Below are 13,889 nucleotides of genomic sequence, written 5' to 3'. Positions count from 1 at the left end.
AGACTTTAACTCAGAAGATACTGGCATTTGGGAACTTTAGACTCAGAATTCCTGGAACTTGCCTTTTTAGAAACAATCTAGATATATACAGAGTTGAACTTGTCTACTTTTAAACTTTTCACAACTTATTATGGTATTATAAGAAGGGAATTTGTTTAAGGTAAACATGGATCCACAGAAGCCAAGCATGAATGGTAGAATTCAGTGATAACAGTCCAAATAGTGACAGATGGGGTAGGTCAACAACTAGCAAAAGAGTGGAATCCCGGACTAGCAGTCTTCTACAAAGTCAGATAAAATTACTCTTTCATATGCTGTCAATAACCAGCTCTCATTTGGGCACATCAGTGTGAGTGACTCTGTGATTTGAATTAAGGTCCAAATCCATTAGGCAACAATGAAGAGTCTTTTTTAAAAAAATTGCTTTTATTTTTTTAAATACATGACAGCAGAATGCATCACAATTCTTATTACACATAGAGAACACAGTTTTTCATATCTCTGTATATAAAGTATGTTCATACCAATTTGGATAATTATGTCCATCACAGTCCACCATCATTGCTAACCCCTTGCCCCCTCTCTACTCCTCCCAACCCTCTGCCCTATCTAGAGTTCATCTATTACTCCCATGCTCCCTCTCCCTACCCCACTATGAGTCAGTCACCTTATGTCAGAGAAAACATTCACTATTTGTTTTGGGGGGGGATTGGCTAACTTCACTTAGCATTATCTTCTCCAACTGTGTCCATTTACCTGCAAATGCCATGATTTTATTCTCTTTTATTGCAGAGCAATATTCCATCATGTATATATGCCACATTTTAATCCATTCATCTACTGAGGGGCATCTAGGTTGGTTCCACAGTTTAGCTATTGTGAATTGCACTGCTATAAACATTGATGTGGCTATGTCCCTGTAGTATGCTGTTTTAAAGTCCTTTGGGTATAGACCGAGGACAGGGGGTACCTGGGTCAAATGGTGGTTCCATTCCCAATTTTCCAAGAAATCTCCATAGTGCTTTCCATATTGGCTGCACCAATTTGCAGTCCCACCAGCAGTGTATGAGTGTGCCTTTTCCCCACATCCTTGCCAACACTTATTGTTGTTTGTCTTCATAATAGCTGCCATTCTGACTGTAGTTGAGACAGTATCTTAGAGTAGTTTTGATTTGCATTTCTCTAATTGCTAGCAATGATGAACATTTTTTTTTCATATATTTGTTGATTGATTGATTGAATATCCTCTTCTGAGAAGTGTCTGTTCATGTCCTTGGCCCACTTATTGATTGGGTTATTTGTTTTTTTGGTGTTTAGCTTTTTGAGTTCTTTATATATCTTAGAGATTAGTGCTCTATCTGATGTGTGAGGAACAATGAAGAATCTTTTGCAGTAGAAGTCCTGGGCTCAACACTATTCAAGCTGTTCAAAGTTGAATAAGCCATTTAACCACTTTTTAAATCAGTTTAAATGTGGGATTTGATCTGCATGTTGGTTTTATTACTAATTCAGTTCCAGTACTTCCCCTTCCCCTCCCTTCTTCCCATTTCCTGTTCCCTTTCCTTTGTTCTACTGATCTTCCTGCTCTTCACTTATAGCTGTTTTTTTTCAAATTAGTGTCTTATAGATGTATATGATGATGAGATTCACTGTGGTATATATATATATATATATATATATATATATATATATATATATATATATATATATAAATGAAAGTTCAGTCAGATTCATTCCACTTTTCTTTCCTTTTCCTCTACCTCCTCCCTCCTCCTCAATCCTCTTCATCTAGTCCACTGATATTTCTTCTATTTTGAGGGAATTCTTCCCCAATTTTTCCTCTCTTATCTATCTCCCCACCCTTATTTTGGGCTAGCTTCTGTGTATCAGAGAAAACATTCAATCTCTGACTTTTTAGGTCTGGCTACTTTCACTTAGCATGATTGTCTGTAATTTAATCCATTTACCAGCAAATGCTATAATTTAGTTCTTTATGACCGAGTATTACTTTCGTGTGTGTATGTGTATGGTGTGTGTGTGTGTGTGTGTGTGTGTGTGTGTGTGTATCACATTTTCTTTTTCCACTCATCTGTTGAAAGGTACCTAGATTGGTTCCATAGCTTGGCTATTGTGAATTGTGCTGCTTTGAATGTTGAGCATTTCATCTCAGTGATGCAAGGTTGGTTCAACATATGAAAATAAAATGTTGTTAAGATCAATAATTATATGATTATCTCAATATAATGTGTCTTGGTGTGGGTCTGCTGTAATTTTGTATGTTTGGGGTCCTGTAAGCCTCTTGTATTTGATTTTCCATTTCATTCTTTAGGTTTGGAAATTTTCTGATATTATGTCGTTGAAAAGGTGGTGTATTCCTTTGGTTTATATCTCCGCTCCTTCATCTATCCTAATAAATCTTAAATTTGGTCTTTTCATGTTATCCCATAATTCTTGGAAGTTCTGTTCATGGTCTCCTATCATCTTTTCTCCATGGTCAACTTTATTTTCAATATTATATATTTTGTCTTATTTTTATATTTACATATTTATATATAAATATATTTATATATATATTTATATATTGCCTGAGGTTCTGTCTTCCAAGTGGTCTAGTCTGTTGGTGATGATTTTCATTTAGTTTATAATTTGGTTTATTAATTCCTTCAATTTGGGGATTTCTGCTTGTTTGTTTTTTTCAGAATCTCTAACTCTTTATTGAGGTGATCTTTCATTTCCTGTATTTTCTCTTTGCTTTCAATCTTTATACTATCTCTTATTTGCAGATCAATTTAACTATGAACACTCTAAACTCCTTGTCTGACATTCCTTCTACTATGTTGTCAGTGGATTCTGTTATTGGAGCATCTTGGTTTGTTTGGGGTGCTTTGTACCCTTGTTTTTTCATGTTGTTTGTGTGTTTTCCCATCTAGCAGTATGGTTCTGAGGCAGTACAGATTCTACCCTGTAGACTTATACTGTCCCTAAAGGTTTCCAGTACCTCACCTTTAAGGGGAAGACCAATATTAACAGCACCCAATGTAAATGATATATACCCTTAAACCTACTAGCTCCTATTAAGACATCTACAGTTTCTCACACTAAACATAAATAGTGAGTTCAATTATTGTCTACAATATACACAGTAAATTTTCTAAAAGTGTTTACAATTTCAAATGGTAGATAAACGGAGAACAAAAGTGGTGTAGGACATGATATCTATGAGGCAGGATGATGGAAACTAGAAGTAAAAATCTATAGGAAGACTGGAAGAGGAATTAATAGATATTGGCCTTTAGCTGGAGAAAAAAATAGAAAGAGACTCCAGGAAAACAGACAAGTGCAAGGAAAAATATATACAAAGAAAAATTTAAAACTATAAGAATACACAAACAAAACTGCAAAATACCATTCATATATCACAGTCTTCAATAAACGGGTGCATGAAAAATACCTCATTTCATATATGATAGAAATGCTAGAGAAGAGGAAAAAAAATTCTCAATGGAAAATTGAACAACTGTTTCCATCATCATTCAAAAGTTTCTCAGCCCTGTCTCTAACTTTTCATGGGATTGCCAGGCCCAGACCAGTCCACACAGACTCAGTCACTATCCAATGGATCTTGGTTTCAGATACCCTAGGCTCGGCCACATTGCAGTCCCAAGATCCCAATGCCATTCCAATTTGCAGAGAGACCACCAGGGATAGGCTCACATTGAGGAGCGACCCTGAGAAGAAGCAGCAAGAAGTGGTCACAGCATCCCCAACAGGATGACCCCAGGTGCAGCCAAACCCTCAGGCAACCTGACACTGGACCTCCAGGTCCTGGCTGGTGTTCCCAGACAGAGGCAGCTGCTCCTCTCATGGCAGTCTTGGCAAACCTGCTGGCCTTCTGGCCCCTTGGGCCCTGGCTGTTGTGCCAAGATGGAGGCAGCCACATGCAATCAAACCTGTAGGCACCCTGGCAGTGGACCTCTAGGAGGCAGCAGCAGCAGCAGCAGCAGCAGATCAGTGGCAGTGTTGTGACAGTGGCCATGGCAGTGGCATCTGGGGAAAAGACCTCCAGGTGGCAGCAGCGACCTTGGTGGCAACCTCAGATTTATCTTAATTGATTTCAGAGCTCAGAAAGCTGAAACCATACTGTTGTAATGTGAAGGAATGAATATAAGCTGCCTGGGAATTTACCTTTGTATTTATTTTAGCAGTAACTCTTGCACAAATGATTATAACTTTGAAAATGTATATAGACCTTTATCAATCCATTTTAAATGGCAAACTTCCTTTCCACAAATGGTTTTCCACCTATGTACTAATAATAGAAACATCCCCTTAAAAATATTAACATTTTTTGTCTGCTTGATACAGAAGGAGATTTTGGTTTCTTGGGCATTTGATATCATTTAATTCCTCTGTAAATCTCACAGATATTTTGTCTGGTGAAAATATATAACACTAACATAGCAAAAAGTATGCATCAATAAAGAAAATCATAGTGGATTAGGGGACAAGAGGATACGAAGGAACCTGAAAACATGCCTCCTTTAGATTGTACTTTTAAATTTGTCCCTATATTTTTTATTTATTTATTTATTTTTTAATATTTATTTTTAGTTCTCGGCGGACACAACAACTTTGTTGGTATGTGGTGCTGAGGATCGAACCCGGGCCGCACGCATGCCAGGCGAGCGCGCTACCGCTTGAGCCACATCCCCAGCCCTAAATTTGTCCCTATATTTTAATCCTGTAGCTTTCTGGTTCCTAGGGATGCATTCTCCATCAACAATTATCACCTCAGGTTATATTAGTTCAGCAAATATTTACAATAAACCTATATATGTCAAGGACTGTGATAAGTCCTATAATGCTTTTTAGCACCTCCCCAATTTTTTTCCTCTAATGCATGTCTTTTATTATGAAAAATCTTACTTATTACACTTTTCTATATAAATGTCAGTTTGACTGTTTAAATATCTAGATGAAACACTCCTCCGTCAGTACTTTAAATGTTCTAGTCCCAGCACTGCATGGTGGCACCTGCCTGTAATCCCAGTGGCTTGGGAGGCTGATGAGGGAGGATTGCAAGTTCAAAGCCAGCCCCAGAAACTTAGTGAGATCCTGTCTCAAAAAAAAAAAAAAAAGTAGACTGGGCATGTGGCTCAGGGGTTAACTCTCCCTGGGTTCAATCCTTGGTACCAAAAAAGAAAACAACAACAACAACAACAAAAAGTCAAGTTCCTTGTTTTCTTGCATCCAAGGATGCTATGATGTCATTCTGATTATTCTTTCCTTGAAGATCACCTGTACTCTCTTTCTGGAGTTTTAGTGCATTTTCACTAATCCTTTTCTTATCCTTTTTTTTTTTTTGCATTAATTTATGTGTGTCTTTAATCTATGGCATTTCTTTTACCTTTAATTTGGCAATTTAATCTTTTTTGGTGGGGGGAGCGGGTGTTGGGGATTGAACCCAGGACTTTGGGCATACAAGGAAGGCACTCTAACAACTGATCTATATTGCCAGCCCTATCTTTTAAATTTTTAAATTACTCTCCCTTTTCTCCCCTATCCTTCCTCTCTCTTGCTTTGTCTTTATTTTAGTTCCTCGACTTCTACTTCCAGATCTCAGTATGTGTTGCTACTATTCTATATCCTATATTTTTAATTGTTTCATTTTCACATGCTCTTTTTATAATCTTTCTTGCTGCTTTCAGGAAGGATAGTTCTACCTATTGTTATTCTTTACAAACACACTTATTTTGTTCTTTATTTCAATGATTATATATTTAATTCCCTAATAACTATTATATTCATGATATTTATTCTTACTTCATATTGTCAATATCTTTACCAATTTATAGTTCATTTATGTGTGACCACTTTTTGCAAGCTTTCTTATGGAATTCTGAGTGATTTGACATATGGTATGGTCCCATTAAATGTCTTTTGATGGGACATTTTGATTTTGAGATTTACTATTTTGTTTCAGAAATTTTGTTCTATGATAATATACTCACACATGCTTTTCTAATCTCTCTTTCTGATACTTCAGTTAGTCAGATGTAGGAACTAATCAGTTGTTTACTTATTTTTAATTTCTTTCTCTTTACATCTTTTTGTTCTATTTTTCTACTTTTGGTGAGATCTTTCTCAACATTATATTTCAGTTCTGTTGAATTTTCAATTTTTTAAGTCATGAGTTATTTTTGTTTCTGAAAATGTCTCTGGTGAATTTTCAATTCTTAATATCTTATTTTTATTATCAAGAACATTCATGTTCTCTAAATTTTTCCCATTTTAATAGAATTCTGTTTTTAAGTACTGAATGAATTATCTTCTCTTGTATCTCAGTGGGTATGAGTCTATTCAGTTTTTACTGTATTATGTTTCCTCTAACCTTCTAAAAATTTCGATTGGTTATACATAATATTAGGATTCATTTGGACATAATTATAAGTGCAAGGAATATAATCTGCTCCAATTTACTCCCCAGTACTTACAATTAACCTCCCCTTCTCCCACCCCCGTTACCTTTCTCCTACTCTACTGATCTTTCTGTTTATTTACTTTTTAAAAAATTAGTATCTTCTGGATATATACAATGGTGAGGTTCACTGTAGTATATTTGTAGTACTTTGAAAAGTTCTCTAACCTTCCCCCCCACCAAGTTTTAAGCTCATTATGTAACTACTAATTTGGGGCTGTTTTAAGAGTGATGTACTACAAAAGTCTTTCTTTTGGTTAACTCTAAAATTATTGGATGTCAAATTCAGCTTTATTAAGCCACCAGGTGACAGTATTAGGATAATTTTCACCTTTAGGAAAATTAAAATAGTCCTCTACTCTCATGTTGAATAAATACCTAACTGCTCATATTTTAGGAGCATGAAGGAGGAGGGGGACTGTAAGTTCTAGAGTTCAGTGTTTAAACTGTTATTATTTATACCATTTTCAGCTCGACTTTTCAACTATGAACCATGTCACTGAAATTAATGCTCCACCCTAAAGTTTCTGTGGTTTGTTTTCTCCAGAAACTAATCCCTTTCCAGGCCACTCCAGGTTGGGGAAAGGATGTAGTTATAATAAACTTTGCTAAGTAAAGAAGGGACACAGGAAGAAAGTTACAAATCTCTATTTAAGGGATTCTAAGATATCCTAATAGTGCTGGTCTTGTCCCTCAGCCCCATTTGCCAAATTATGTCTCTATGCTGAGACAGTCATAGGATTGTACAGAAAAATATAGTATCCTTTCCCCTATGTTGTCATTTCTTTTGTCCTGTATATATCAAGTATCTGCCTTCTAACATTTTTGAAATGAAGACTGTACGGTCTTCATGTTGTCACTGATTTTGTTGATAATTACCTGTTTTAAAAATATAATTCATTGTCAGTGTTGTGCCACTTTTGCAGGAAGAGGGCATATGCATAGCATTATTAATTGTAATTTTTATCTCTTATCCTAAATTTCTCCATGAATGCTAACTTCTTTGATATTTTTATTTCCCTGATTTAAAAAATATCAACCAAATACCATAATTATTATTATAATTATTTGAATATATGTATATGTGTATATATATATATATATATATATATTTCTACTAATATCTATATTACAATATATCCCAGAGGAAGATAAGGTGAAGCATAATTTTACTACCTGCATCCTCTTGTTTTATTAAAGTAAACTTATTTTTGAAAAGGAGAATTCTTTTTATACTTTTGATTTATCAGTTTTGCTTACAAAAGTCACTTTAATCATATTTATGAATGCTGTTGATATAACATTTGTTTAGACAAACATATTTTAGATTCAACAGATGAATGGTTACTACTACTACTTATTCTTTTTCCCCCATGCTTGACATTTTTTATCCATAGTGATTTCTCAATTAGCTAGAGTACTTCTATGAATATGTTTTTTCAGGCATTGCACACAGATGGTTAATTCTTAATTTCTGAGACTGTTTCTCTGTTGCCCTCACATGTGAACATAATATGACTTCACTTCAAGGTATATTCATAGATACCAATCACTTCCTGAAAATTCTGTGTTCTTTAAGCTCCACTGAACCTTCTAGAATAAGTGAACAGGTTTTAGGCACTTTTTGAAACATGCAAAATTACCAGCTTCTATGTGAATGAGTGTATGTGAATTTTTCTAGGAAAAACGTCTATAATCAGACAGATAGTCAAATATATCCATTTCTTCCAAGCATTATTTATACAGATTGTACCAGCATAATTTGATATGTAGTATTGTTGAACTACTTTTTTTCCCCTTTGTTGATAACTTGCCTTAAAGCTTGTAGGAATTTTGCTTAATGTTTTACACTCAGAAATTTCACCTTGGTATATCTATGTGTTTTTTCTTTTTTCCATTAACTTTGTCAAGAACTCAAAGAGTTCTTTTAGCCTGAAGACTTTAGCCTTGTATAAACTCTGGAAAATATTTTTGTGTTATTTCTTTATTTAGCATATTTTCTCTGCCATTTTGTTCTGAGACTTTTGTGATGTATATAAAGGATGCCCTCCTTTTCTTCCATCCTTTATTATATTTTCTTCTGGCCTCATATTTAATGACTTCATCCTTTACTGCAAACATTTCAAAACATTTGAGCTCTTAAGGTAATTCTCTGATAAAGCTAGGTCCTTTATTTCTTTCTTTAAAAACTTTTTCCTAGTCTTATGAAATAGGATTTAATTGGAACAATGCACCCTCACTTTATGTACCACAATTGCACACCTATGAATAGACTCTATTTTATAAAAAGGCCAAATAGTCTAAGGGAAACATAGTGGTCAGTTTTAAGGACAGTTAACTGTGATAGAATTATGCTAGTCTGTAGGTTTGTATATATTTTCTTCTTCTCCATTCAGCTTATCCTTTGAAAGTCCACTATTTTGTAATGTAATAATTACTTCTAGTTTATTTTCTCTGTACTTAGCTGAAAACCAAGGTCATGGTGGGGAGGGCGTTTCATGGAATGTTGTTTTTACCCTTCTGTCAGCATACACTGACCTTCTCCTGGTTCCCTGTGCCTAAGAGTTAGATATTTTCCCAGTACTTTCTTGGCACACACTAGCTGGAAACATACCAGTGTTATTCCATTATTGAAATGGAGATGGATTCTTATTGATTATTCTTCACACATTCATTCCATGTAGTTCATTTTCAAATTTTTTATAAAGACTTCCTGTTTCATTTTTGGCATTACTATGCATTTTATCTATGTTGCATTTTTTTTTTGATTTTGTAAGTTTGGAGAAGGATTGGAAAGTAAATAGTTAGACTTAAAACAGTATCCCAAAAGATAAATCTACAGTCATCCTCTAAAATACTGCTCTTTAGAATGACTCAACCATTCCTTAATCTTTCTTATGCACAAAGCCCTTTAATTGGTTCCCCCCATGAAATAATTTAAGATAACTTGTATTTATTAGACCCCTATATCTAGTCACTATTCATTTCCCCAACTTTACCTCCATGTTATTCAGCTTCTGTAACTGTGACAAAATACCTGAGATAATCAATTTACAAAGAGAAAAGGATTATTTGGGATCATGGTTTCAGAGATTTCGGTCCATAGTTACTTTCTATCATTGGCTTTGGGCTTGTGGCAAGGCAGTTCTTTATAATGGGGAATTTGTGGTAGAGCAAGCTACTTACTTCATGATGGCCAGGAATCAAAGAGAGAAAGAGGAGGAGCTGAGGTCTCAAGGGCATACCCTCATATGACAGAAGACTTCCAACTAGGTTCCAATTCTTAAAGGTTCCATCACCTCCCAATAGTGAACAGGGTGGGAACCTAGCCTTTAACACATGAACTTTAGGGGACACTTACACAAACCATAGTACACCTCTTTTCTTCCCACTTAATTTTTTATGTGTTTCAATTAAGTATTTCTTTTCATTGTTTCCTAGACATCCTGCCTCTGATACGTTAGTTGGAATACCCTTGTATTTCAGCATATTTTATTTATCACTATTTATGTAAATACAGGTTGTTATTTTAAGATCTGAGTCAATGAAAAAGGAAGGAGCTAAAAAAATTCTCTTTCATTTGATTGTTTGTGGGAAATAGATGGATCCAGAAGCAGTAAGTGGCATTCAAAGAAAAGGAAAACTCCAAACATTATCTTATGCCTTGGGCCCAGGGGAGAACAAACTCCAAATTCTGAGCACTGATCCACAGTTTCTCACAACATTTGTAGGCTATTTGGTGCCATAAAATTTCTAGTCTGCATGACAGAAGGCCTTGTGCAGGGTTTCTAAAAGAAAGTGTGTTTACAGAAGCCAAAAGGTGATAAGAGAAACCAGCTTTTTTCACAGGCATCAGACAAATCTCTGGCCTTGTGTCTGAAGCCTAGAACAGGGTGTCTACATTTCAAAAGGGAATATTCAGACTCCTAAAGACAGTTATTTACAATCTAAAAGGTAGGGACCTATAGTTGATTAGGTTTCCTGAAGAAACAATGATAGAGGGGAGGAGAACTAACCACTTCCCCAGGCATTTGTTTCTCAAATAAGGTTCTTGTAATTTCATTTTACAATCAGGTCTGGTTTTCCCTTCTCAGATTGGCAGTCCAAACCCTGATGGACTTAAGAGACTCAAAGAGGAATTGAAATAAGTTTTCTTACCATTGAAAATTGTCAATAAATTTCAAGAATACAAAGGACTAAATCAGGCACAGTGGAGTATGCCTGTAATCCCAGTGGCTTGGGAGACTGAAGCAGGGGGATGGGGAGTCCAAAGCCAGCCTCTGCAAAAGTGATTTGCTTAGCAACTCAGTGAGACCCTGCCCCTAAATAAAATACAAAATAGGGTTAGGTGTGTGGCTCAGTGGTTGAGTGACCTGAGTTCAATCCCAGGTATATAAACAACAACAACAACAAAACACCTACAAAGACTATATCAATACCTATGGGCTATTTTAAGATAGATATAAACCCTAAATTGATCAGATAAATTGATACACATTATTATCCGCATGATCAAATAGATGGTCTAAGAAGCACAAAATAAAACAACCCTGAAATTCATGTGGCAAAACTCCCACAGGTTTAGACAGCCCTCCATTGGATACAGCTCATTCTATGTGTATGAACTTCTGAGACTTTAGTTTTCATCTAATTTACCTTAAAGCAAGCAAACCAAAATAAAAAATAAACACAGTTTGTTTTAGTGCTTTAATAAGGGAAGTTCTTGTAGGGCATTAAGAAATTATTTTTCTTTCCCTCTAGCATAGTTCCAAATTTATCTATACACGTTCTCTTGGGTTTCTTGTTGATAAGCAAGGTGGTAAGCAATAAATAAAAAAAACTCCAAACATGACATAATGTATTGAACCTAGAATGACACCAGTTTAAGAGACATGACAATGATGATACTTACAGTAAGATAATTCTTTAGTTGTGATAAATTTTCAAGTGGAAAAAATGAACACCTTTTAGAATTATGTGTATTACAGAATACAGGTGTCCCAGTTGTCATCAAGGAACACTGCTCTGATCAGATCCTTCATGATAAATAGCATTCTGTATTCCTTGTGGAGCACTCTTTAACTTTTCAGTGAAATGTATAAACTAAAACTCAGTTGATATCCCTATATATCCCCATAGTTTTCTTCTTAAAACTACCACTTGAGTTGCTTCTAATTGCTTTAATCTGAACTGAGAAAAATCCGTGTATGAGGTTTATATAAGATAATGTCAAACATCAACTAAACGTTTTCGTATTACTTTCCAAAAAGTGTGGGGATATGGTTATAGCTACATAACCAAAGCTCAGACTAGTCCTGGATGCTAATTTATTAAGGGGGACATGGTTTTGAGAATACGGAAAAAGAAGGTTTATTGCTTTGCTAGCAAAGGAGAAGCACAGGGGACTCCTTTCCCAGAGGCTGTGATTCTGCCCTTCCCAGAGAACAGGGGGATTTCAAAGAAGCTATTCAAAGACTCCCTTCCAGATATTCCCTGTAGGGGGATTGTGATTCACTTGTTAATTTGGGAGATAGTAATTCCTTAGATCTTCTGGTGCCTTCCCCTGAGGTCTGAATTACTTGGTTCCTGTGGTGAGGATGTGCTTAAATACAGATAACTTAGTCTAGGATGGGAAAAAGTTAATGTTCTTCACTGTCCCCAGGTTAGGAAGGGGAAGAGGGACAAGAGGAAAAGAAAAACATGTCAATTTAAAAACAAGCCTCATTGGCAGCTGCAAGACCCATATTCAAAGCATGAGGTGGATCATTGTTTTACTACTACTTAAAAAGTAAAGGGAAAAAAGTAAAATTTGAGTTTCTGTACATTCTGACAATTCTCATTACATGAAAAGTGTGTGAAATCATATCTAATGTTAGATGGGAACTATCAATGACTTTTGCATTTATTAGTGCATTTAGGCAAGTCAAAATTTAAATAAAACCCAAGGCATCAAGTTTGGGAAAAGCACAAATGGTAAGATATAATGTTTTGTATTCTAACGTGTCAGAGGTGCTTTTTAAATTTTTGTTTTAATTAGCTGCTTTGTGGATTTTGGGGGTGGATATGTGTATTTTAGTCAGATTTTTCTCTGCTGTGACTAAAAGGGACCAATGAACACAATTATAAAGGAGGAAGAGTTTATTTGAGGGCTCATGGTTTCAGAGGTCTTAGTCCATAGAAAGCCAGCTCCAATCCTCAGGGCTCCAGGTGAGACTGAACATCATGGTGGCAGAGGGAAACAACTCACATCATGGTGATCAAGAAACAGATTGATTCTACTCAACAGATACAAATATATACCCAAAGCAGCACCCCAATTCCCACCACCTCCAGCCACACCCTACAACTTCAGTTACAACTCAGTTAATCTCTATAATCTCTATCAGAAGATTAAATCATTGATTTGGTTAAGACTCTTACATTCCAATCATTTCTCCTTGGAACCTTCTTTAATTGTCTCACACATCTCCCATCCAAACCACAACAATGTGGTATAATAGCTTTACTTTTGATATGCAAAATATATGACATTAGTAAATGTTATTGTAATCTTAAACAAATGAATCACTGAGACATACTTAAAATTAGAACTCTTTGAAAAATGATGAAATAAAATAACTTTAAGGAAAAAATGGCAGCAAACATTATATACATCTTCAGTGACAAAATAAAATATGCTGCTCCATAATTATGTTAAATCAATGGCATGAAATGATAGTGAAATCAACACTAATGTTTTTATGATTTTAATGAGAGATTTCAAATATAATATTTAATTTAGGGAATTCAGATATCACAGAGAAAATGTTTCTGTCATTTTAGGTACATTACTCCTCAAAATATTTGGGAAAAACAGGAACTTATTCTTTTGTCAAAATGTCGATAAACTTGGGCTGGGGTTGTGGCTAAGTGGTAAAGCCCTCACCTAGCACATGCAAAGCCCTGGGTTTCATCCTCAGCACCACATAAAAATAAATAAATAAAATAAAGGTATTGTGTCCAACTACAACTAAAAATAAATTTAAAAATACCTTTAAATTCTAATTAAGAATCTATTTCCTTACATTTTTCAACTTCTCCTTAAAGTCCTCCATTTCTATTCTTTAACTCATTCCTATTCCTTTAAAACACTCCAGCCCTTTAAAGGTTCCCTTTCCTGTGGTATTGAGTTAAACCTGTGTTCTGGATTCCCTTCCCTACTGCAACAGCCTTGGCTGTTTAATGTAGTTGGGGTGAAACTTTTAGTTTGGCGATTCTAATTTATTACTCTTATTGCCACTGAAAAACAAATATATTATTATGGATACCATTTATTCGTATTTGGTAAACTTTCCATGTAATTTTTTACAAGCATAATATTATATCTGCTTTAAGTGGAACTTTTCTTAAAACACTAGGCTGTCTATATGAG

The sequence above is a fragment of the Urocitellus parryii genome, chromosome X, assembly GCF_045843805.1.
Source record: "Urocitellus parryii isolate mUroPar1 chromosome X, mUroPar1.hap1, whole genome shotgun sequence".
Classification (NCBI taxonomy): Eukaryota; Metazoa; Chordata; class Mammalia; order Rodentia; family Sciuridae; genus Urocitellus; species Urocitellus parryii.
This window is presented reverse-complemented; position numbering follows the sequence as displayed.